Source organism: Manis pentadactyla, chromosome 15 (assembly GCF_030020395.1).
Source record: "Manis pentadactyla isolate mManPen7 chromosome 15, mManPen7.hap1, whole genome shotgun sequence".
Lineage (NCBI taxonomy): Eukaryota > Metazoa > Chordata > Mammalia > Pholidota > Manidae > Manis > Manis pentadactyla.
The window spans coordinates 81,744,501-81,769,802 of NC_080033.1; the positions used below are offsets into that span (position 1 = coordinate 81,744,501).

Here is a 25,302-nt window from a genome sequence, read left to right on the forward strand (position 1 = left end):
CTAAGACATGGAAGCTTCCCACCCACGTTCCTGGGCTTCGCAGCCCTTCGGAGTTCTCCCAGTGATCCCAGTGTCATCGGCAGCCCTGGAGGCCTGTGAGGTGCCCAAGGCTGGGCCCTGCCCCAGAGCTGCTGCTCGGCAGATCCGGGTGGGCCTGGAGCCTGCATTGCCTGGGGGCTCCTGGAAGGCTGGCTCTTCTACCTCTTGGGGGACCCCGGGGGAGGGGAGGCCCCCAGGGAGGAGAGGCCCCAGGGCTGTGGCAGCAGACCCCGTGCCACCCGCCGCCCGCCGCCCATGCGTGGCGCTGCTTTGTGAGTGAGCAGGATCGCGGGCAGGTGGAGCCGGGGAGGAAGCCTGTCCAGGCATCTTCCTGGCAGGTCGGCCGTTCCTCCGGCCCACGGCCTGGCAGACATGGCCGATCGATCTGAGCACTCAGAATGGGGGGCTCATCCCTTTCTCTGGCGGGAGAGTGAGCCTGTGTGCCGTGTGGCCGTGGGGGCAGCGCCCGGCCAGAGCTAGCCAGCGGCTCAGGCAGGACCGGATCCTGGGACCCCTGACCATGAATGTGGGGGTGCTGGCTGGTCTTGAAATGCTAAGCACAGCGGTGCTCCTGGGACTGGAGGGACTCGGGGTCTAGAGCCTCAGGTGTGGCCTCCTCCAGGAGGGGCTTCCAAACCCCTGGCACATTTGAGCACCTGCTGAATGCCCGACCCTGGGCCGGTGCCCGCACAGCTGGCTCAGGGTCCCGTTTGCCTTCATTCTGCTGCTCCTGTGAGTCAGGGGCCCCCACCAGGCCGCTCCAGGGCCCCTGGGGGCATGGGGTCCAGGCAGAGAGTGGGCCATCTGCCAGGTCCCCGGGAAGGGTCTCTGACTGGGCGTCTTTCCATCTTACACCCTGAGGATCTGAGCATACAGGATGGGGAAGGTTTGGGTTTATCAAAAAATATTATTCATTATGAAAATGGCATATCCTGGTAAAAATATCAAATGTTTAGACTGGTGTAAAGTACCCACGTCCCGTCAGGACCTCTGCATCTCTTTGGAGGGAGTTAGATTTGTTTTAGGCTCCTTTTCAGCGTATATGCAGATGCGTCTGTCACTCCTGCGTGGCTTTCTGTTACGGCCCTTGTCTTTGCAGTTCTTCGCTTCCCTTTATCTACGTCAAGGACATCTTGCCCGTCAGTGTGCCCAGACCCGTGTCCCTCTAATGGCTGCATGGTATTCCGTGGTATGGACGCACCATGCTGGTCCAGCCCTTACTCTGTTAATGAATGTTTTCAATGCATCCCATCTTTTGGTCACAAACAAGGCTGCACAGATTGTCCTTGTCCACCCCCTTTGCTGCTGGCATGTGTATTTCTGCACCATAATCTCCCAGAGCGAGTGATGCTGGCTGACATGTGTGGTTAAGGTTTGAGGTAGATGGTGCCACAGGGAGGGTGGGCCATGGGCCACAGGAGGGGTGGGGTGGCCTCGGCTGCCTGCCGGGTCACAGAGGGGGATCCCCCTGCGGTAGGCTGCTAGTGGTCCCCAAAGACACCGCCTCCTAGTCCGCGGGACCTGTAGCTATGCGACCTTCCATGGCAAAAGGGACTGAGTTCAGGACCATGCGATGAGGGGTCATGCAGGAGTACCCAGGGGGCCGGGTAACCGCAAAGGTCCTTATCAGAGGAAGACAGGGGTCAGAGTCTGAGAAGGGGGGAGGGTGGGGGGGCCTCGAGCCAAGGCCTGTGGGGCCTTGAGGAGCTGGAAAAGGCAAGAAGCAGTCTGCCCTGTCGACCCCTGGAGTTCAGCCCCTGCAGACCGATTCTAGAAATATGACCTCTAGGACTAAAGATGATGAATGCGTGTTGTTTAAGCCACTGAGCATGTGGGGACCAGACCTGCTGCGGCTCCACAGGACCCGTGTGCCCCCCATTCCCGCTGGCAGTGGGGTGTCTGGCTCAGTGTTCCCCAGCTGGGTCCCGGGGGGCCGTTCCCGCTCCGCCCCCACCAGGCGGCCTGCTCTGCGGGGCTGGGCTCTGTGTGCAGGGTACGTGTGGCTTCCTGCCTCCGGGGGAGGCCGGCCACATACCAGGAGAGGCCTTCTGGTGGGGGGAAGCCGTCTGTTCCAGCTCTGGCCTCCCAACACTATAAAAAACAAACACGGAGGAGAGACTGGGCATGGGGTGCCAGATCCTGGGAGACGACAGGTTCAGCGCCGGCCGAGGGCTCTCCCGGGCAAGGCTGTGCTGCACAGGGCTGTGTGTGCCCACGAACCTTGGCTTCTGTCCTGGAGATCCAGGGACTCTTGACCTTGTGCCTGTGTCTAATGTCTCAGGGGGCTGGCAGGTGTCAGGGACGTGGGGGCCAGCTCCTGCCCACGCCCCCACCACCCGCTCCCTCTCATGTGGTCAGGGACGCAGGCTGTCAGATGTGGTTAGGACCGGCGCCTGCTTTGCTCTCTGCCACTTGTCAGACAGAATGCACGGAGCCTCTGACTCACCCGCAGGCAGCTTGCCCACCTGGCACACAGGAAGGTGACATGGAAAAGGGGAAGCCAGCCACGTGCTGGCCGGGGCCGGGGCTGGGAGCCTGTCCTCCGCTGAGCTCGCCTCCCAAGAGCAGCTGCCGCCTTTCACGAGGCCCTGGAGAAGGGGCCTGAGAGTGGTCTCTGCGATCCCCGCCCGGACTTGGTGGCTGGGGGGCTTCTCTAGACCCGACCCCGAGCCCTCCAGCTGGGGCCACAGCCTGTTGCTTCTCCGCTCCGGGGAATGGGGGAGTGGCCTCAGGCACGGTGCGCACACTCCCTGGGCCTTCGTGTTCAACTCTGGAAAACAGTGAGGATGGTGGGTCTGGGGGCTCATGGTGAGGGCACGTGTCTGGGGAACCCCGGGATGCCTGGCACGCCTGGCACGTGTTCCTGTGACATGTCAGAGCAGGTGGGGAGAGAGCCCAGAGGGACCCTGCCTGTGGCTCCCTGGCCGCCATCAGCCTCAGCGTGCCCACCTGAGTGAAGCCACACGCTCAGTGCCCAGGACACCAGTTAGATCTGGGGAGCGTAGTTTGGTGTGAGTTCATTTCGGTGGGGCCTGGAGGCTGGCCGGCACTGGGGGGGTGCATGCGTGCTCCCGATGGCTCCCCTGCCTGCCCTGCCCTCTGCCTCATGACTCTGCGGTGCTTTGTCTGCTTGGGGAAATGGGGCAGGCGTGCGGACGTGCCAGTCAGCACAGAGGCCCTGGACCCTGGAGACTCCGACCGTCTCTGCTCAGGGCTCCGGCGCGCCTGCCGACGCTATGGCGACTTGCCCTGGGGAGCCTGCGTCCCTGGGACAAGATCCCCGTAGATGGGGATCCTTGAGCAACAATAAATGAGTATTTGACCCTCCGTTTGGGGGCGGGGCTGACTGTGTGAGTGTCCTGGGGCTGCGGTAACTAAGTGCCACAAAATGGGAGGCCTAAACCAACAGAAATGTATCCTCTCCCAGTTCTGAAGCCAGAAGTCAAAAATCCAGGTGGGCAGGGCCACGCCGCCTCTGGGGGCTCTGGGGGAGGGTCCTCCTGCCTCCTGTGGCTCCCGGGGGCTTGGGGTCCCTTGGCTTGTGGCCGCCTCCCTCCATTTCTGCCTCTGTCTGCACTCCTTGCAGGGCCCACCCTGATCCAGTACGACCTCACCTGAACGATGGCTGCAAAGACCCTGCTCCAGGCAGGGCCACTCCCAGGTTCCGGGTGGATGTGAATTTGGGGGCCACCTTCCAACCACTACAATCTGACTGGCTGTGCGCCTCAGTGCCGCCCTGAACCACAGCTCCTGCCTCTGAAACTACGCCTGTCCTCCAGGCAGCTTGGGCCACAACTTTCTGTTCCCTCGGTCGGCTTAAGCCCCACCCCGTTGAGTGTCTTTAGTTCCCGGGTCCTCGGTGCCCGTGGGTCGTGCTCTGGGGCTCGTGGGGCACGCCTTCAGCCTCCCGGGATTCTTGCTGGCCGTGGTGGCTTTCCGCGAACACCCACCTGCCCCAGGTGTGTGTGGTGGGCTCTGCAGAGGGTTTGGAGAGACGGAAGGGGTTCGTCTTGGTCACTGAAGGAACCCGCCGGTGCCTCCAGAGAGCACTCTTCTTAGAAGGCCCCAGCTCCTCCTCCAGCGGGAGCTCCAGGCTTTGCCCGTTGTCCACCCCCCGAGCTCTGCTGCCGCGCCCAGACTCTGCCCTGGGACTCCCTTTGCCTCCCAGAAGTCCCACTGCTGGGCTGTGCCAGGCAACGGGCCGTCCACCACAGGGCCCCCTCTCCCAGCCTGCCTAGTGCCCAGGAAAGGCACCATTTCAGCATTAAAATTATGGATTCAACCCTGCCGGCCTGGAGGCTGGAGGGAGAAGCAGGCGGGGATGAGAGGACGAGGTGGGGAAGGGGGCGTCTCGCTGTGGAAGCACCTCGCTCAACTGTTTCTAGTGTTTAGAGATCTGTATGTTTTGGTTAACAGAGCCCCGAACTATCTAGCCATACTTCAGGGGATTTTGAAAAGTAATTTGGACTTGAGGTTTTCTCCAAAACTACATCTGTGTAAAAAGTGACTTGGTTGTACAAATCAGGACTCGTTGCCTGTAAGAGAATCACGGCTCAGATTAACTCAAGCAAAAGGGACTGTGTTGACTGTTGTTCCCTGGGTCGGCTTCAGGCACAGCTGGATCCAGGCGTCCAGAGACCGTCGGCACTCTTTCTCTCCGTCTTGGTTTTGCTTTCCTCTGTGTGTCAGTTTCACCCTCCAGCAGGGTCTGTGCATGTGGTAGGAAAGATGGACCTGCCCTCATAGAACCCTTAGTTCTCAACCCCGGAGGGAAGGAGAGACCTTTTCCCCTGGGTCCCATGATCTAGAAAACCTTGAGCACCTGCCCGCTCACCGCCCTTGAGGGATGGAATTTTCTGATTGGCCAGGCTGGGCCATGTGCCCACCTCTAAGGGGAGGGGCTGGTCGGAGGAGGGATACCCTGACCGATGCCCCAGTAGGACACGGAGCGGGGAGGGGTGGCCCCTCAAGGGCGGCACCAGGCAAGGGAAGTGTGTCCAGACTCCAGAAGGGAGTGGCACAGACTCATGTCCTCGTGTCTGTGATGCCGGGGATGCCGCCAACGGCTTTTTATTGAGATAGACGTGTGTACCATAAGGTCACCCTCTTAAAGGGTACAGTGCAGGGGTTTCTAGTGTATGTAGAGCTGTGCAGCCATTACCACTCTACTACCAGAACATTTTATCCTCCCAAAAAGAAACCTGTACCCATCAACTGTCACCCCGTGCCCCACTCCCCCAGCCCTGGCAGCCACTAATCCACATTCTCCATGCATTTGCCTGTTTTGGACATTTCATATAAGTGGAATTTTACAATATAGGGCCTTTTATGCCTGGCTTCTCTCACTGAGCACATTTTCAAGGATCATCCATGCTGTAGTGCATGTCAGCACCTCACTCCTTTCGTGGCTGAGTAACACGCCATGGCATGGATGGCACGCGTTGTCTATCCGTCATCCCTTGATGGACATTTGAGTGTTTCCACTCTTGTCTGTTACGAATGATGTTGCTGTGAGCACCCACGTGTATGTTTTTGTGTGGATGAGTGTTTTCAGTTGTCTCGGGTACACACCTGGGAGGACTGTGGGGCCACCCGGCAGGTCTGGGCATCCCTTCTGAACAGCCACGCGGACAGTGGCCGCCCCATTTTCCATTCCTGTTAGTAGTGTGGTTTGGGTTCCAGTTCTCCATGTCTTTGCCAGAACATATTATTGTCCATCTTTTTTATTCTGGCCGTCCTAGTGAGTATGAGGGGACATCTCCCTCTGGTTTTGATTTGCATTGTCCGGTGGCTAATGACATCAAAACATCTTTTCATGTGCCTGGTGGCCACGTGTGACTCTCCTTTGGAGAACCACCTGCAGGTTGCATTTTTAATACGCATTCATGTCTTCCGTCTGCTCTGCACCGCGGTAGGGGAGGCAGTGTTCCTGGCAGCTATCTGCTGCTGTGTAACGAAGACTCCAAACGTAGTGGCTCGAAACAGGAAGGCGTTAGTCATCTGCTGCCAACTCCACTGGGCTGGGGCTGGGGCCCTGCCCGGCCGTGCTGGAACATTCCAGGCGGAAAGCTGGCGCTGGCTGCTGGCTGCTGAGACGTCAGCTCTAGGCTTGTCCTGGGGCAGCGGCAGGCCAGCCCCGGGGCAGACCTGAGTTCTCTGCAGCGGTCACCAGGGAGACGGCCCTCCCGCCCCAAGGCCCTGCTGAGCTCAGTCTCTGGAGGAAGGGAGAGGGAAGAGGCTGGAGCTGCCGAGGGGCCTGAGGCCTTCCTGGGCCTCTGGGTGCCGCCCAAGCTCCCAGGGAGTCCCCGGGGCACTGGGAGGCAGGGGGCGTCCCTCACTCTCCCCGTCACCTTCGCCGCTCCCAGGGGAGGGCACGTGTAGGCCTTCGACTCCCGGCTCTGCCTGCTGCGCCTCAGGCCCCCACCGCCGCTGCTGGTTGCCTCAGTGCTGAGGGAGCTTCTTGTCTAAGTCAGGACTAGGAAGACCCGCGTGTGGTCATCGGCGGATGGGACTCTCGGGCTCCTCAGCTCGGGCTCCCTGCCGGCCTTCTTCTCTTGCAGTTTGCTTGTTGGGGAAACCAGCTCACCTGTCCTGTGGAGTTTCCCACGGCCTGAGTGAGTCCTGGCCTGGGCTTCCTGTGTTCCTCTGGCCTGTGGGTGTCCTGAGAGTGGTGTTTAGACACAAGGCCTGACCGGATTCTGATGCTGTGGCCCCAGGGGCGCTGATGGAGTGTGGCGACAGGAGGCACTGCCGCTTGGTGAGGTGTGGGCCTTGGTCTCTTGCTGTCCCAGGGCACGTGTTGCGCTGAGCCGCTGCTGTTTGTTGGGCCTCTTTGTTACAGCAGCTGAGCCAGCCTGGCAGCTACACTGCCTGCTTCAACAGCCATCCTGCCAGTGTGTGCAGGGCCCTCCCGGCATTGGTCGGTCCCCCAGGGCAGTGGCGGGAGGCCTGGGCTTGTGCTGGCCCATCTCCAGGCAGGCCGTGTTCCTGGTGCGTCCAGCCCATGCTGTTTGGATGGGAGCTCGGCCCAACCAGCCTTGCGTGTTGGCAAAGTGGATGACTGCCTGGCGTCCCCTGGCTGTGAGTGCCAGGCAGGGGCCCCAGGAGGCCGCCGGTGGGTTAGAGGGAGGTCATGCTGCTGGCTGGGACCTTACAACCAGGCTGCCCACGCCGGCAGCTCCAGCCGGGGCAGGAGGCCTGCCACACTCCTCCCGGGCTGGCCTCTGGGCCTGGCTTGCCTCCCTCAGCTCTGAATGGTGCTGGTCTCTTCCTCTCAGTCAGTGGAAGAGTCAGATAAAGACACGGCCTCAGAGCCCCCCCCCCCCCCGAGTGCCCGTTGGTGTGCTGGGACACTCCTGGCACAGCCACGCTTCTCCCGTGTAGACGTGCCTACGTAGGAGGCGTACCCGGCAAGCTGCTGTGCTTCCCCGCGCACCCTTCACCCAGGCATGGCTGGAACCTCTCTGTGTGATGCAAAAGACCAGCTGGACAGACGCTCCCTCCCTTTCTAACGTGGTCTGGCTGAGAGGCTGAAGTAAAGTCTATGGACCTCACAGGCACATGTGTAAAATCCCATCTCTGCAGAAGACAGAAGCAGCTGTAACCGTGGACATTCATGAACGTTGCAATACTTGAATTTGGCTCCATAGCTTAATGCCTGCAACCTCCCCAAGCCCCTTAATTCCGTCTGTGACTGGGTGGCCCTGGGCCCCTGTGGGTGCTGAGGTTTGGCAGTGTTGAGCAGGGGTGGGGTCCTGGGGGTCCCTGCAGCAGGCCCCACCGTCCTCCCAGCACAGGTGGGGACCCAGGAGGCCCTCAGGAGGTCTCGGGACAGCAGCACGAGCCCCCCTAGTTGGTGCCGCATCCTGGACCTCAAGGCTCGGCTCTGCTAGACTGGGCCCTCCAGTGCCAGGCCCCAGGGAGGCCTGTTCTCCCTGGGCAGGAGCCCTGGCTGGTAGCACTTTGGAGTAAAGGGAACTGTGGGGGCAGAGAGACCGGGCAGTCCAGGCCACCCCCCATGGAGGCCTTTTCGGTAACTCTCAGGCCTCGTGGTCACACTGGCTTCCTGATGGCCGTGGAGGTCCAGAAGGGCCCGCCAGGGGACTGATTGGTGTGAGACCATCTGTGGTGGCTGGTTCAGGGTTCTGGGACCTCCCAGGAGATGGACCCGCTCTAGAGGGTCTACACCTGCGCAGAGAGGCACTGACAGGCCCAAGGCCCCCCTCACATGTCCCTTCTCCGGGAGGTCAGCTCGAACGACAGACCCTGACCTCTCCACTCAGCAGGGCTTCGCAGGCCCAGGACAGCCCTCCTGGCCTGGGCTCCCGGCACCCCCTGGTGGACATCCCGCTCACTGCCCACCCCCCGGGCAGCTCTCCTCAGCGGGTTTGTGTCCCGTCCGCTTGCAGGGCCTTTCCTTGGATCCAGCCTGGAGATCTCCTGCGCACCCCTCACACCCAGTCCCGACGTGCCCCTGCAAACCCATCCTGACTCCGAGAGGGGGTGGCGGCTCCCCGTCTGTGACCCCGGGGCACCTTACTTTCCCCTCTGTGTTTGGCATCCATCTTGTGCCAGGGGAGAGTCTGTTAACATACTGGGCTTGTGAGCACTCCTAAGTGAGGACAGTTTCCTTCTCAGTGTCCAGCAGGTACAGGAAAGAGGGGGAAGGTTGGAGATCTTTCTAGCACAGACGCCCACGTCAGGAGCGGGTGCCGTGGGCTCAGGGGCCCGGCCAGGGCCCCCCTGAGCCCCAGTGTTCCCATCTGGACACCAGGCACAATGAGCAACACCCACCCTGGCCCCAGGGCAGCACCAGGAAGCCCTCAGGGATTGCGACAGCCAGCAGGGCCCCGCTCTCACCTTGGCACCCTCCAGGCAGGCGGGAATAGCAGCGCACTTGCTGAAGAGCACCCATAGCGGGGGGGCTCCCCAGCCGAGCTCCAAGCCCTCTCACCAGCACAGGTGCTGTTCCCTGGGGGTCCGATCACGGTTCCAGCCAGCCCGAGGGGACCGCGGGTGTGCACTGGTCACCCGGTGACTCCGGCAGGGACTTGTGACAAATCCCCGCCCGAGTCTGGCTCTGGGAAAAATTGTCACCACTGACAAGCCGCTCCTTGTTGCCAAGCACCCGAAGGGTGTGGCCACCCAGCCTCCTGTTACCCAGGGAGTGACCCATGTGGCCGGGGCCGCCGAGGCTGCCATGGCCCGGGGTGTCCCTCAGGCTAGGAGGTGACCCCCGTCTGCGCCAGCCCTGTGCGCCTGGGGGGCTTGTGCTGCCCCCTCCCGCTGCCCCGGAGAACGGAGCTGCCAACGCGACCCGCCGGCGAGGCCACCAGACCCGGCCCCGGACGGCCCTGCTCGGCTCGGGGGGCAGGGCTGTCGCTCCGCTGGGCCTCTTCCCCTGTCTGGAGACCAGGGTCACTTTCTAGTTTTAAATGCTGTTTCCTCTTTCCTGTCAACAATCCTAACCGTTCCCGGAGGGACAGTCACCGTGTCGGCCAGCACTGGTCAGTGTCTGGCACCTGCCCTGTGGGGCCATCAGGGATGGGGTTCGCTGCAGGTCAGGGGGGCCCCGATAGCGGGTCCCTCAGGACCGCCAGAAGCTGTGCCCTGACTGTGTGCATCCCTCCCGGTGTTGGCCAGCCCCGCAGCAGGCAGGGGCCTCACCAGACCCTCAGGGCAGCACAGGAACTCTGTGGGAGCAGCTGCTCCCCTGCCCCAGTCCTCCTCCGGCTCCGGGCACACCCCCACCCGTGCCCGGAAGCATAACAGACGGGGGCTCAGACAGCACACGGCGCTCACCGTTCTGGAGGCCAAGGCCAGGGAGTCCGGCCAGAGCGCCCCCCCCCCCCCCCCCCCCCCCGCCATGGAGCCCTCCTGCGGCCCGCCCTCAGGGTGCTCAGGGGGTGCTCTGCCCATCTTAGAAGGCCACTCAGCCTGTTGCATCAGGGCCCCACCCGCAGGACCTCACAACCTGAACTACCCCCTAAAAAGCCTTAGCTCCAAATACAGCTGCATTTGGGGGTGAGGGCCTCACATGAATTTGGAGGGCAGGGGACACAGTTCATACTGTCCTGTTCACATGCCGTGTCTGGAAGAGGCAGTCCTAGGAGGAAGGGCAGAGGCCCCAGGGGTGGGTGGGGAGCGACTCCTCATGTCAAGGGGTGGGGATTTCTGTTTGGGGTGGTGGGACAGGGTTTGAAATGAGCCTGGTGGTCGTCGTAAAACACTGAATGTCATCGATGCCACGGAGTCGCACATTTAGGGTCAGTGAGGCAGGTTTTACTTCATGTGTGTCCACCACACTAGAAAGGCCAAGGCAGCTTAAACCAAGGAGCCACTTACATGCTGGCAGGCGCCCTGCTGGCACCCCTCCGGGGCAGGCCCCGCTGTGCTCACAGCCCTGGGGGCAGCAGCCACTGTGCCCCCCCCTCGGCGAGGCCGTGGGACCCGGCTTGTTACCCCCGCCTGCTCGGGGCCACCCATCCTCTGGTGCCCAGGCCTGTTTGTTACCTGTCATCTTGGGCTTACTGCAAACCTGGCACCCTGGAGATGCCTGACAGATGCTGCCCTAGTTGGGGGGCGGTGCAGAAAGTGGAGGTGACTGCCTGAGGTCACAGAGCCGCTGACCAGCCCAGCCAGATTTGAGCCCCAAAGGCAGTGCGTGGGGTGGAGAATTTGTTCTCTGCCTTCTGGGGTCAGCTCAGCTCTACTGGGACGATGATTCTCTGTCTCTCTGTGACCAGCTGTCTCGCTGTCTCTGCCTGCCTCGATGTCTCTCACAGTCTCTGTCTCTCTCTGGGTCTGTCTCAGTCTCCACCTGTGGATTCCGGCAGGGATCCAGGGGACAAGGGAGGGTGTCCGGGTGGCCCCACTCAGGCTCTGGCGGGCTGGGAGGAGGGCTGGGGGCTGGGGGCAGCCAGCTGTGCTTCCTGACTGCAGCCCTCCGTGCCGCCCGCTCGGACGGGCCCCGGGCTCTCTGAGGGGCTGAGCCCCAGCCAGTCCGCCCCGATCCCTCCCTTCCTAAGTGCCTGCCTGCCTCACCAGCCCAGCTGCAGCCTGCCTGGCTGGGGCCAGCACAGCAGTCACACGAGGTCCTGATTGCCGGCGGGCACCGCGTGGCTGTGACCTGGGGCAGCCGCCCCGCGCTGGAGCTGGGGATGCCGCCCACTAGGGGCTGCCAAGGGCTCTGGGCTGAGAAGGATGCCGAGGCCAGTGCGGGCTTGGGGGAGCCCCTGGGTGGGCTGGAGATGCCAGCAGAGGGGCCGTGGGGGTGCGACACCCCTCGGCTGTCTGGGGAGGGTGAAGGGAAGCGGACGGACGCTTGGCCTGTCGACTGCGTTTCTCTGCAGTGAGCTGCTCGCTGTCTCGGGCCCTGAATGCGTAGCTTTTTCTTTCTTTCCAAATACCTATTGCAGTAAAATACACATAACACAAATTTTGCCATTTTAACCATTTCTAAGCATACAGGTCACAATATACTTACAGTGTTAAGTAGGTTCACGTGGTTGTGCGGCCACCACCATCTCCAGAACTTTCCACTTTGTAAAGCGGACCCTCTGTCCTCACCGAACACCCTCCCCACCCTGGCCCCACCCCCTCTGCCTGCCTGGGCTTGGCGCCGTAGGGGTGAGCGGACCCCACAGTATTCGCCCTTCGGGACCGGCTTGGTTCCTCAGGGTCCTGTCCTCAGGGTTTGGGCACGTCAGCACTTCCTCCCTTTATAAGGCGGGACAGCGGATGATGTCCCATTGTGTGGACGGACCACGTCTCGCCCTCGTCCCACCCATCGACGGGCACTCGGCTACTTCTGCCGTGCGGCTGCTCCAAGTAATGCTGTTGGGGGCACGTGCGCACTTCTGTCTCGGAGACCCTGTTCCTTGGGGTGTGTACCCAGAAGGGGGGTTTCTGGATCGTATGTTTAAGTTTTGAGGACTCGCCAGACTGTTTTACGGCAGCTGCACCATTTTGCTTTCCCGCCAGCCATGCCCTGGGCTCCACTGTCCCCACACCCTCAGCGACACTGGTTTCTGCCTGTTGATAGATCCTAACGGTGTGCGCCGGCCCCGTTCCCTGTACTTCTAGGTTTCCCGTCTCAGCAGAAGGCACCACATGCACCAAGTGGGCACCAGAGGCCCGGGCCCCTCTCCCCGCCCCAGCCATGCTGCCCCCAGTGTCCTCCGTGCCCCCTCCCTGGGCCACCTCCCCCCTAAGTCCCTCCACCCCCAAGCCTCCCTCCTCCCTGCGGCCTCCCCCTTCCTGGGGACCCCCTCCTCCCACCCCCTTGCCCCCCGGGTCCCAGGCCCCAGTTGCCAGGAGCAGGGGGCAGCCGTCTCCAGCTCTCCCTATCTCCTCTCCCAGCCCCCACCCACGCTCCTGGGCAGGCAGCAGAATCAGGTTCCCAAAGGGCGGGCTTCCTGTTGCGCCAGCTTAGAGCCTTCAGCCCCCCAGGGGGAGTCCCAGAGCCCTGCCCACTGCCCTCGCCACCTGGCTTGCCTTTGCGGACCCCTCCCTGGGCTGCATGAGGTGCCCCTTGTCAGATCCACCACTGCCCGTCCCTCCGGGTCTGTGAAGGTGGTGCTGGGTCCCCCGGAGCTCTCACAGCAGGTGCCAGTCAGCCCTGGCAGGGTGAGCCACCCCTGCCCCCCTCCTGGGCCTCCCATCCCCACTGGGCCTCCACTCCCTGCTCCAAAACCCGGCCCGTGCCGACCCTCTCTGTGCCTCGGTTTCCTGTCTGCAGAGGTGCTAACGTCAGGTCTGTCCCCAGGTGGGGTGGAGGCCAAAGAGCATGACAGGTGGGTGCTGTGTCCTGAGCCCTCAGCGGGGGGCGCTATCGTGTCCGCGTTTCCCGAGACTGTTCCGACCCCTGCGCCCCTCCGGGAAAGGCGCCCTGTGGGCTGGTGGGAGGCGGGGGCTGAACCTTTGCCCAGGAGCCTTTGACACCGTCTTGGGTGGATGGAGAGCGGCAGGGAGCAGATCTCCTGGAATGGAGGCCGGGTAAGAGAGCCGCTCCCGGGACTCGTCCGGGGCAGCCAGGCCCCCCCTTCTGCCTGGAACCCCAAAAGGCCAGTGACGGTGTGCTCGCCCTCCAGGCAGAAGCAGGTGCCTCTCTGGGCCGTTTCTCCCGCATCCTGGGGAGGGAACCGCACCCGCCGAGGCGGTCCTGTGCTCCTGTGGGCTGCCCATGTGGCCTCCCTGAGCCTCCCCTCCTGTGTGCCACGCGCCCTCCCGGAGGCCCTGGGGTGAGTCTGCTCCTCGCCTTTCCCAGCTTCTGGCGGCGCCCCCGTCCTTGGCTGGTGCCCCCTCGCTCACCTTCCAAGCCCGCCAAGCAGGGTCACGTGTCTTGCCCTCGCTGACCCTCCCGCCTCCCTCTTACAAGGACTTGTGCCAATGTTGAGCCCACCTGGATCTTCCAGAAGAATCTCCCACTCAAGGCCCCTGACTAAGCCACCTCTGCAAAGTCCATTTTCTGCGTGAGGCGACATCCCAGGCTCCGGGGTCAGGAACATCCTCGGGGGCCACTACTGTCAGCCGTGCCATCCCCCGGCTGCCGTTTGAATCAGGGAAAACAGCAGACCCGGAGGGCTGGGCCTCGGAGGTCGGGCTGGGCACCCCCGACTGTGGTGAGAGCCAGGAGTCAGGGGAGGGAAGGGGCCAGGAGGACGTGCCCACTCGCGGGGCACCTGCAGGGCCAGCGCCAGAGTCCTGGCTGGCTTGTGTGGGGCGATCACATCTGCACTGGCGCTGGCGTGGGAATGAGGCTGGGCGTTGCCCCCATCTGAGTGCACCCAGCCCCGGGGCAGGGCGGGGCCCGAGCCTTTACCAGCAGTGGGCGCCCCTGCTGGTTCCCAGGCCTGCTCAGCTCCGGTCCACTGAGCCCACATGCTCTCCAGGAAGCGTGGCACGTGAAAATGTCTCACAAAGTGATTTGTAAATAGCACTACAGAACAATTGCTTTCTGTGACCTACACATTTTACTTTCTGCATTTAAAGCCATCCTAAAGCAGCTCCCTATCCGGCTTACCACTGACACAGAGACATTCCGGGCCCCGGCTTGGAGGTCCGGCTACCCGTCCTTCCCTGCATCTGGGTCCCAGCTGGGAGAGGCCGGTGGCTGCTGCAGGGCGCCTGCCCCACCTGCTGGCCTGCTCCAGCAGCCCCTCCCTGCACACTGAGGTCAGGTGTCTGTGAGCCCCTCTCCGACTCTGGGCACTCCTGGCAGTGGGCACCCACGTTGGCCTCAGGGCCCCCCTGCAGCACAGACCCCCTCCCTCGGCGTGGGGAGGGGTGGTGCAGGCAGGCATTGTCTGTGGGGAGAAGGGACAGCCTGCCCCCTGCCCTTCCGCAGAGAGGTCAACTCCTTCCCCAGGGTGGACGCTGGGCGCCCAGCTGGGACCCCTTAGCGACAGCTGCCTAGACCTGCCCTGTTATTCCAGGGGCTGCCCGTCGCTGAAGCCCTTCCCCCGGCCGGCTGGTCGGTGCCTCAGGAAAGACCCCCGGAGGCTCTGGTTCTCGCCCGCGAGCCAGGTCCCGAGCTGGGGGCTGTGGCGTGAAGTCCCGGTGGAGACCGCACACCCAGCCCCTTTCTGGCCCGTGGACTCCCCGGCGGGCCCTGCTGAGCAGTCTGTGCCTGTGGTAACAGCTCCGGGAGGGTCCCTGATCCCAGCTGATGGCCATGGAGGGGTGTCCTGTGAGCCCCCTGGCCCTGCAGTGTCAGCCCCATGTCACCCCTTCCTGGGGCTCCAGGCCCACACTGACTAACCCTCAGGGCCGGGGGGCTGGGAAGCAAGGCGCGGGAGGTGGAGGGGTGAGCTGGACCCACAGTGCAGCCGACCCAGGAACTGTCACCTTCCTCCTGGCCCACCCCGAGCCCAGCTTCCGCCACGTCCCCGCCAAGCTCTGGCGGATTAAATCCATGTCTCCTCCACCTGACAAGGCCCTTTGGACCAGGCGACCTGCTTCGGGCCCAAGCTGCCCTACAGGGCACCCACCACAGCAGCGCCACAGGCCAGAGGCCTAACAGCAGCACCCTTAGCCTCCAGCTCTGACCCCGAGTCTGAGATCTGTGGGGCAGGGCTGCACGCCCCACGAGGCTCGGTGGGGGGCCCCTCCTGCCTCTCCCAGCTCCTGGGGCCACAGTGTCCCTGGCTCGTGGCCGTGTCCCTCCAGCCTCTGCCTCCGTGGTCACAGGGCCCCTCTGTCTCTGCTCTCCCTCTGCGTCCTCTGAGAATGACACACGTGAAAGCATTAGAGCCCACCTGGGTACCCAGATGGTCTCACATCTCAAGATCCTTAACATAATCACGCCTGCAAAGTCCTTCCCTGGGCTTGAGTAGGTGACGGAGCTGAGCGTCAGGCCCTCTCTGTTCGAGGGACAGTGACAGTGCAGCTGGCCTGTCATGCCCATCCAGCATCCCTCACAGCAAATGACTGGGAGAGAATCATCCATCTGGGGGAGGAAGGGAGGTGGCTGAGGCACCACCGTGCCTGGGACGCATCAGGGCCTGTCCCCTCCTGTGGCCCCAGGCTGCTGGCCGCAGGACTGTCTCCAGGGCCCCTGCTGGTAGCCTCTGGGCCACCGGAGCTCCTGCCCTTCCAGACCACAGAGCCGGACTCCGGGCCACCTCCCACCCTCCCCACCACCAGAGCAGGAAGGGGCCTCCCCAGAATGGCTCACCCAGGCCCTGGGGCCACCTGGGATGTGGTGCTGGGGGGCTCCTCCAGCCGGCTCTTGCACACGCCTGGACCCGGTCTCCGGGGAGCTCAAGGCACTTTGCAGACATCTCATCGATCCTCTCCGAGGCCCCAGGTACGTAGGCTCATGCAGCTCGGCCTTCACAGAACTGAAGACTAGTGTGGACATCTCTCCCAGCTTCTCCTGCTGGACAAGGAAGCATCACATGCCGCTGGCGTCTCCTGCCTCCCGCCGGGTGGGGCTGCAGTCTGGGGCTGCGCAGGCAGGGTGGCGGCCACTCTGGCAGGAATCGGCTACCCATGGGGGTGGGGGTGGCCTGGCCCACCTGCAGGAAACCCAGGCATATTGGCAGCGAGGCGTTTGGGGTTCAGGGTACCCGCCTGCCAGTGGGGTGACAGGGCAAGGCTGAGAGCCCAGACTGGGCACTTCTGCAGGCCTGACTTGGGAGGGCTGAGGAAGGAGCCAGAGCTCGTGCCCAGAACGGTGCTCTCAGAGGGGAAGGGCAGGGCCTGGGCTCAACCCAGGGCTCCTGCCTTGGCTGCGTGCCTGTCACCCCCAGGCCTCGGCACCCTCTTCTGTAGAGAGGGGCGATCTAGCACCAGGCACCCGGACGGTGGTGGGCAGGACGTGCAGGGCACCTCCATCCTTGTTGCCTGCCCTGTTCCAGGCCTGGCTTCCAGAGGTTGCTGGACCAGGTGGCATGATTGGCAAGAGTTGCCCGGCCCAGGAGGGGAGGCCAAGTGGGCTCCCGGCAGAGGAAAGGGCAGGAAGGTTGGAAGCAGCTTGCAGCATGTGGCACGTCTCCAGAGCCTGGTCCTGTTGGAGGGCCTGCGTGGGCTGACTCCCTGGACGCCCCCCATTTCATGTCTAGATACCAGGTCAGCTTGGCCAGCCCAGTGCCTCGTCCAGAGGCCAGAACTGCTCTTTTAATGGTCATCGCCCCCCCCCAGATGGAGATGGGAGGTGGGGAGCGTCCAGAGCAGGCCAGGGGCAGAGCAAGGCCCACCCCGCTGCCCGCAGCAGGTCCTAGAAGCCTGAGACCCTCACAGACTGGCTGTGCTCTGCTGCCCCACAGCAGGGATGGTGGCTCGGGGGGTCTGCCAGACGATGGCACCTCTCTCTAAGGCCATTGTCCGCATTTATCCCATAACAGACCCCAGGAGAAGCAAACCAGGGTGGGACATCCACGAGGTGAGCCCGCGAAGGCCCTGCCCACCAGGCCTGGGAGCTCGGGCCCTGCCTGTCGGCCGTGCTGCCACGGAGTCCCAGGGCCCAGCCTGGTTTGGCTGATTGTGCTGTGCGAACGGCATTGTGCTGGTCCCGGGATCCTGGGTGGGCCCAGCGGGGTCCTGCCCTGGGAGTGGCCCCTTCTCACCACACGCCGTCCCTCTGCGGCCTCCCTTTGGCCCCCTTTCCGCGGCTTGGTTGGTGCTGTTCCGTCCTCCCGTCCATGCGCTCATTCATTGGACCGTGTCTCCCGAGAGCACACTGCCCACTCAGCACCGCCGGGAGGAGGCCAGAGGCCCTGCCCGAGGAGCTGGCAAATGGGCAGGCCTAGCAGGTCACCGCATGCCCGGGGGCCGCCCTGTGCCAGCCACTGTCTTGGTGCCGGGAATCGGGCTCTTTGTCTCATCACGGACATGGGGTACACACTGGGACAGAAGCCCTGGGGCTCCCAGAGCCTCTGGGGGTTGGAGTGGGGAGGGGCTTCCAGGAGACGGGGCACCGCTCCGAGATCGGGACCAGTGCGTATTGACCCTGGCCTCCCTGGGGCAGGAAGCCGCACAGCCTTCCCCAGAGCAGAGGAGGGGTGGTAACCAGGGTGGGCTTCTCGGGCATGAGGACAGTGCAGCCGCCGGGGCCAGGAGGGCCCTGCACTTGGGCTTTAACGCAGCGTCACCGTCCTGAAATTCCCCCTTGCAGCTCTGACTCTGTGTGTGTGCACATGCTCGTGTGTGTGTGTGTGTGTGTGTGTGTGAGAGAGAGAGAGAGAGAGAGAGAGAGAGAGAGAGCAGTCTCGCGGGTAACAGGCCGACCTGGGCGACTCAGCCCACTTGGGACGGGCCCTCGGCACCCGGCCCTGACCTCTCCTGGCTCCCCCAGCCTCCCTTCACCACCCACAATGGCGACCGGGTTGGGTGGGTGAGGGAGCCCGTGTCTCCCTGCGGCCCACCCCACGCTGGGTGTTACCGCATGGAGGTTCCTGGGCAGCACGGCCCTTCTTCCCTGACCTGCAGAGGCTGGTGTGTGTCCTGGGTCAGTTCAGATGTGGACTGACTGCTTCCTTTTTTAACTGAATATGACAGTTATTTCAAAGATCAGGCAGGGCATTAAGTTGGCACAGCACAGAGGACACAGACCTGAGCTTCCCTGACAGGTGTTAGGAAGCAAGAGTGTCCGACAGTCCCCTGACCCGGTGCCAGGCCCCCGTGCCCACTGCTGCCCAGAGCAGACAGCCTTCCTCCTGCCCTGCCACCAGGTCCACGGCAGTCTCACGCTGGGTCCGGTGCCCACGTCACTGCCCCCGCTCAGCACATCACAGGGGTATAATATCAGCTCATGTGATCACAAGAGTGCGGCCCAGAATGTGAGGAGAGAGGCCACACACACGTCACTGTCGGGGCGCCGCGCGCATGTCACGGGCACTACGGCGTCATCCATCTCCTACTGTGCCCAGTTCATGAATTAAACTGCCACCTGCGGGCATGTGCTGATAGGGACACAGCGGTTCTAGCATCCGCTGGGGGCCTTGGAAGGCGTCCCCCGCGGGTTCGGGGGGGCCACCGTGTCCCTTCACAAGGACGGTACTGGGCTCAGTAGGGCTCATCTCGCGTTCAGGTGCGCCCGCTGCACCCAGGCCCCTGGCCGCCTACCTGTCGGTCCAGGCGCACAGACTCCGGCCAAGCCGGCCACGCACAGGCCGCCGTCTCCCCACCTGCTCGATGGGTGTGTAGGCTGCTTTTCCTGGTGTGCAGGGGTTCAGGGGTCTGAGGAGACAGGGATAAGGGGAGTGGGTCTAAACATAGATGGCAGCCTAGCGGGGCGGTGGCAGGAAGGAGGCCGAGCTGGTGTTGGAAAATCAGCTCTTTAGAAAACTTGGGAGTCTCCTGAGCAGGAGCCTGCGAGCTGCCATGGCAACTGGGCCGCCCCCTCCACCATCCCACCCTCACCGCCCCCTCCCAGAAACCAGAAGGCGGGCCTGACAGGGCTTCTCTGGGTTTCACGCTGGAAACGGGGAACCACCAGGGGTGCTGCATGCAGGGCACCTCCAGAGGCCGCGGCATTCCCGCCTGCGAGATGGAGCGAGGGCAGTGGCCGCCTTGGGCTTCCGTGACGACGCCCCCTGCAGATGGACCAGGGAAGCCGGCCTCGCTCTCGGTACTGGACAGCAAACCAGAGCTGTGAGGGGGGGGATGCGGTGTTTCGCCTGTTGGCCTGGGAAAGATTTAAGAAAAAATTGGTGGCCCGCCAGGTCGGAGAGGATGTGGGGAAATGGGCAAGGGCACTTCTGGAAATGTTCCCTGAGGACAGATTTGTGCACGAAATGTCACAAGGACCAGGCTCTCACTGGGCCGTGAATGTAAAAGCAGAAAGTGGAGAACAGCCCGCGGGGCCATCACGGGGCAGGCTCCATGTATTTTGGCACAAAATCCATTGAAAAGAACAAGACAGCTGTTTGCTGATGCAGAACAAGCTCCAAGATACAGTGTTGGGTTAAAAACAAAGGCAGGAGGCAGAGTAAGTAACGTTAGTGTCCAGAGCGCCAGCGTGTGAGCGTGCGAGAGCCGGCACCTGTCTGAGGAGCGGCGACGTACGGGCACTACGGTGATCAGACGTCCCTTAGCGAATGCGTGGGAGACGTCCGTGACGTATTCATGGCACGAACGATAGGAAAGCCGCAGCGCGTGGCCCCGTGCACATCCCAACAGCAGAATGTGGGCGCCTGGAAGTCCACAAAGAGCTGAAAGAGGCCCAGAACGGAGGGCAGTGATCGGAGGGACCTTGGCTGGCGGGGAGAGGATGGAAGGGGGAATTTATTCATCCTCCACGTTGTTCATCTAAAAGACCCATATTTGCTTTTGTATATTTTTAAAAAGAAAATATCCAGCCACAACAGGCTGACGGCGAAGGTCTGAAGCCACGGTCTAGGATCATCCCCGCCACCCAGCTTCCGTCCCCCGGCTCGCGGAGCACTGCCGCCTCGCCCAGTTCTGACGTGCCGCCGGTCCCCTGCCCCGGGCCTCCCTGGCCTCTCCTCCTCCTCCTCCGGCCGGTCCCTGCTCGGTTCTCAGGCCCGGGGGCCCCCCGTCCACCCGCAGAGCACTGGGTGCTCGCTGCCCCGTGGTTCTGTGGGGACCAGCCTCGCACTCACTCTGGCAGGAGCTGCCCCCTGCTCTGGGCCCTGGTGCCAGCTAGTGAGGAGGTGACTGAGCGCAGCACACCAGGCCTGCTCCCAGGACGCTGGGGGCCTGCAGTGATGGGCAGTGGGGGGGGGGGCGCTTCTGCGTCTGGGCCAAGGTTTTTACACCCACCTTGTCTTCGGTTTTGTTCAAGGAGAGTGGTTTTCTAGAGTTTTGTCTGTTTTTACAGCAAAGAGTTTCTTTTAACTCAAAACAGAGCCCTGGGCAGCAGGGGTCAGCTCTGCCCAGAGCTCGACTGGCCCTGCTGGCGGGGGGTCTGCTCCCTCTCAGCTCAGGTGGTCGGGGGTGGAAATCTTAGCCGAGTCAGGTGGGGGCAGCAGGGAGGAGCCTGGGGGAGGAACGCGCCGCATCCTCGGGAAGGGGCAGGAGGCCTGGCAGCGGCAGGCCCCTCCCCGCCAGCGGGCAGGGAGCCGGAAGGCAGCTGCGCCAACTCTCCAGGCGGCTCCCCTCCCCAGGTGGGGGAACAGGCTGCCCAGGCCCCCATGGTAGAGGATGAAGGGCCAGACCGCGAGCCCAGACTCGCTGCGAGTCCAGAGCGCTCTCAGCCCATCTCCAGCTTCCTCCCAGGGAGGACCCTCTTGCCAGCACCCCAGAGTCATGGCGGGTGGGACCCCGGACTCGGACTCAGCTTGGCCTTTCCAGAGCTGAGTTTCTGCACCCGGGCAGGGCCGGAGAACCTACATCTCTGACCCGCTCCCAGGCCCTGTGTTGGTGGGACCCTGAGGAGCGAGACTGGCTACTCTCCCCACAGAACACTCAGGCGTCCTTCTGTTGAGGCCACTGGCTCCCCATCAGTATCCCCCCCACCTTTCCCCACCAGTCCTGACCCCATTCTTCTCCCAGCCTGGCCCGGAGAGGGTCACCCTGCTCCGTTTCAGAGCAGCGGACTCTGGCGAGGAAGCCACGCACAGGCTGGCCCAAGCTGCACCCCCGTACGAAACAGATCCGGGCAGCCGGAGGCCGGGGGAGGAGGTGGCCCCCCGGCAGGCTGTCCCAGCTTCCCACTCGGGGCCTGGAGGTGAGGCTCTGAGCCCGAGGAGATGGGGGCCACAGGGCAAGCTGGAGTTTCATCTGCAGAACAGGAGCAACACTAATTCCTAGTTTGCTGGCTGACACTGGGCTGCCCGGCTTGGGCACCCTGAAGCCGGGAGACTGTCCGCCGCCCTCCCTGGGAGGGGCTGCCCGGTGAGTCAGCAGCTGGCAGGCCTACGTCCCGGCTGGCCTGTGCTCCCGGCGCCACTCAGAGGCCTCGGCGACCGCAGCCAGAGGCTGGGCCATTTCCCTGTCCTCGTGTCCTGGGAGCCTGTCTTGCTTTGGGGACAAAGGGGGAGGCTTTCTTCTCTCGCCCTGGAATTAGTTCAGTCTGAGCAATCCTGAGCCAGCAGGTCAGTGGGACTGCATGAACCAAAGCCCAGGAGGGACCCGGAGCTTCGCGATGGCCCAGTAGCTGGGGACACTGCAGGCACAGGGCACGTTCATAGCATCACCGTGGTAGTCAGCTTGGCCACATAGCGGCGCCACGGATGACGACTAAGGGGCAGATCTGTCCTCAGTCTGGGGCCAGACATCCCAGCCCCCAAGGCGGCTGGACAGCTGCCTCCCGTGGCCTCTCCCGTTGGCGTGCGGATGGCCGCCTTCTCCCAAGTCCTCATGGTCGTCCTGGTCTCTTTCTTGTAGGGACATGTGCCACTGGGTCAGGGCCACCCATGTGACCTCACTTTAACTTGTCCCAGTAAAGTCATGTTCACAGGGAGCAGGGGTCAGACTCTAACATGCCCATTTGGGGACATAATTCAGCCTGTAACACACACACATAGCTTGTGGTGCTCAAAGATCTTCCCAGGATTGAGAGGCGCCACACTCTCAAGACAGGGAGCAAAGTCCAGCCTGCCCCTCGGGGCTGCCAGGGCCCGGGCCCCCGGGTGCCATGCTGGCGTGGCCCTCTGTCTTTCCGTCTGTGCAGCGGGCCGTGTGGGGTTCCACCCTGCTGGTGCTCGCCATGGAGCCTGCCTGGATCCCACCCCGTCCCTGCCCTCGTCCACGGCCAAGGAGTGTGGACAGGAAGAGCCGTGGGCTGGGTGCAGAAGATCCTGCACCTGGGACCTGGCAAGCTGGTCGATGGGGCCACATGTAGGCACTGGAGGGCTGCATTCAGTGACTTCAGGGCTCTCCTTAATATGTGGAGTCTGTATTGTCCCCTGAGCTGCCCTTTGCCACTTTTTGGGGACCCCGAACAAGCCTCTAGGCCTCAAAGTTCCTCACCTGCAAAATGGGGCCTCACTGACCTCGTGCAGTCTTGGGGGTGCAGTGGAGCGAGATGAGATGCCTAAGAGAAGAGGTAGGAGGCCCCCAGGCCTGAGGACAGTGTGTGGCTCACGCTGCCAGGAAGGGGTTCCCTCTGGGTGGCTCATTTTCTACTTGCTTGAAGCCAACTAGCTGGGTTTTAGCAGGATGCTGGGTGAAATGCTATGTTCCATAAAGCCAGCGTTGAGTTCTCACTCATGTGAGCAGGCTGCCCTGCCGTCCCCTCTCTGCTTTGCTGTCCGCAGCCTGCCGTCCCCTCGCTGCCCCGCCGTCCCCACGCTACCCCGCTGTCACATTGCGCCCCACCATCCCCTCACTGCCCTGCTGTCCTTGTGGCCCCAGCTGGAGGGCCCGTGCCCACCTGAGCCTGGCTGTGAGCCAAGCCCTGAGTGTCATTTAAAAATTAACCTTTGCAATGTGTTGGGAGATTTTCTTCTCTATTAAACACACTCATCTTGACTTAATTGTATTTTAGGGTTGGTACAACAAATTCTTTTTATGTATGTGTGAACATATATAGACAAATACATGTATGATGTTGGTGGGTTACCATTTGTGGTATTTTTACTAAGCAAAGATGTGGAAGCCAAACAGTAGCCCCACAGGGCGCTTCCCGTTTGTGCCGCATGTGCGAGGGGCGCCGCCGAGGGTGGGCGCTGCCGGACTGTCAGGGCCCCCGTCCACGGGATCTTGGGTGGAACCACTTACCAGCCGCCGGCACGCTGGCTTCGAGGACAACGCCCGTCCTCGACCTTTCCCAACCTCCTGTCCTCGAAGCCGCCCTGCTCGCCAGGTTCGGAGAGCCTCTGTGCCCCTCGTCTGACTCTGTGCCCCTCGTCAGGCGCTTGCTGTCTCTGTGCCTGGCTCACTGCCCCTAAAATGTGTTTACTCTCTGGACTTCCATCATCCAGCCGTGAGCACAGCATGTGTCCCCGAGGTAGGCCCAGCCCAACCGACACGGCTCTGGGGATGCTGTCTGGCCCACCACGCCACCTGCTGGCCAGGTGCTCAGCCTCTGGATCAGGAGCAGCACAGGGTGGCCCCACCGGTCAGCTGGCCAGGGAAGCCACCCAACTCCATATGGCCGCCGTGTGCGATCAGACCCCGGGACGTGAGGGGCTGAACGTCTGTCATCGCTACTGTCCTCAGCAGCCCCTGGGGCTGGGGTGAGGAGCCAGTGGGAGGGACTGTAGCGGGGAGGTCCCCGTAGGGGTCACGGAGCAGCGCACGGGAAGCAGACAGAGCACGCTGGGAACCGCTCGATGCCACTGGACTGCCCACTTCAACATGGTCCCTTCTGTTATGTGAATTTCACCCCATACACAAATCTTAAGAAGAAGCTGGGCATGAAACCTCTAGAACTGGCCAATTTGAGTAGTAGTGTGGTGGCTGCCCAGGGCTGGCGGGAGGGTGATCAAGGGGCTGGGTTCTTTCTGGGGAGGTGAAATATTCCAGAATTCACTGTGGTGACGGTCGTGAATTGTGCAGGGGACTGAAAACCACTTTAAATGGTTATTATTAATGAAATGGTAACTCCCACACACACAGTGCACCTGTGGAATATTCTGGAGGGAAGCCCATCACCCCAGCCGAGGAGGGCTGAGCTGAGAAAGCACCCCTCCCCAGGGTCTGCTCTGCCTGGGCGCCGGGTGCCATAGCACAGCTGAGCCACCCACACGTGGTTTTTCTCCCTCAGGGTCCCTCTGGCTTTGGGGCACCAGCATCTGGCGAGAGCTGTGGGCCCCTCTGCTTGGCACAAAGGAGAAAACCACGTTGAGCACTGAGCATTTTGGGGTGCATGGACCCACCCAAAGGCCCCCCGTCAGGAGCCCATAGGGGGTGCTTGGGGCCTCTGGGGCTGCGCTGGGGTGTCTGTGCTCTCTCTGTAGGGTTGCTTACCAGGGTCACAGGGGGGACGCGGCAGGATGTGGGCGAGGTGGCCTCTCCAGGGCCCCGGGAGTGCCTCTGGCATCTCCCAGTGGTTTCCACACTGGGGAACTGGTTCTGTGGCCCCTCTTCTACCCCATGGGGCCCCAGTGCAGGACACCCTGCCATCAGTCCTTTCACCTCCAGCCCGAAGGTGCACTCCCGGTGACGCGATGGCGCCGACGGCCCACTCTGGTGCAGACACCACCCTGCCAGCCTCTGACCTGCGGCTGGGGAAAGCCTGCGTTTTCTATAGATTCACGGCTGTGACTAAGGCCCGGGGCCGGGAGGCACTGGCTTCAGGTCGGGGGAGGTCGTTCTGGGGCTCTGGGCTGTGGGCTGTGGGCTGGGCTGGGCCCAAAGGCTGCTGCAAAAATATATCAGTCAGTGTATTGTTACTGATAAATTAGTGACTAGTGCTTTATTACTGGCCGTTTCCATGATGTCCCTGACCATCTTCTCTTACAATTATAACCACGGGGTTCCCAAGGAATCTCCTAGAAGGGGGGCTGCTAAGCTTATGCTCCCTAGGGACATGGGCTGCAGCAATACTAAGGCGTCCCTTCTGATTTCTAGGACATGCAAAGGACCGGGTTTGCTCACCTCCGCACACGGTTTCTGTCTCCCGGGTGGCCCAGTGGGTGGCAGGAAGTAGGGGCACCTGGGGACTGGGGGCGGGCATCCAGGTGGCTTCATCCCCTTGGCGTCACGGTGTGTGTGATGGGCTTTCCCTCACTGGCACAGCAGAGTACTGCGAGCAGCGGCCTGGTCACTCCCAAGGAGCATGGGGTCTCAGGGCCAGCTTGGGGACGAGGGTGCAGGGCACTATGGGTTGTCAGTTTTCCTGGTGTTGGGAAGCAGTGCCCTTGCAGCAGGATGCCAGGCAGGTGGGGCACCCAGCCCCCGTTTTACAGAGGG

The 25,302-nt window shown here is 62.6% G+C and overlaps 1 protein-coding gene and 1 long non-coding RNA gene across 2 annotated transcripts in view; one reads left to right on the plus strand and one right to left on the minus strand.

Moving 5' to 3' along the window:
* JPH3 (junctophilin 3) overlaps positions 1-25,302 on the plus strand; it is a 63,893-nt gene that overhangs the window by 31,493 nt on the left and 7,098 nt on the right. The gene's annotated exons all lie outside the window — the stretch shown is intronic.
* On the minus strand, positions 18,604-19,517 carry LOC130681124 (uncharacterized). The gene is made up of 2 exons (XR_008994162.1): positions 19,000-19,517; positions 18,604-18,720 (listed from the first exon to the last, which is right to left on the minus strand). It is a non-coding gene; the product is annotated as an uncharacterized LOC130681124 (long non-coding RNA).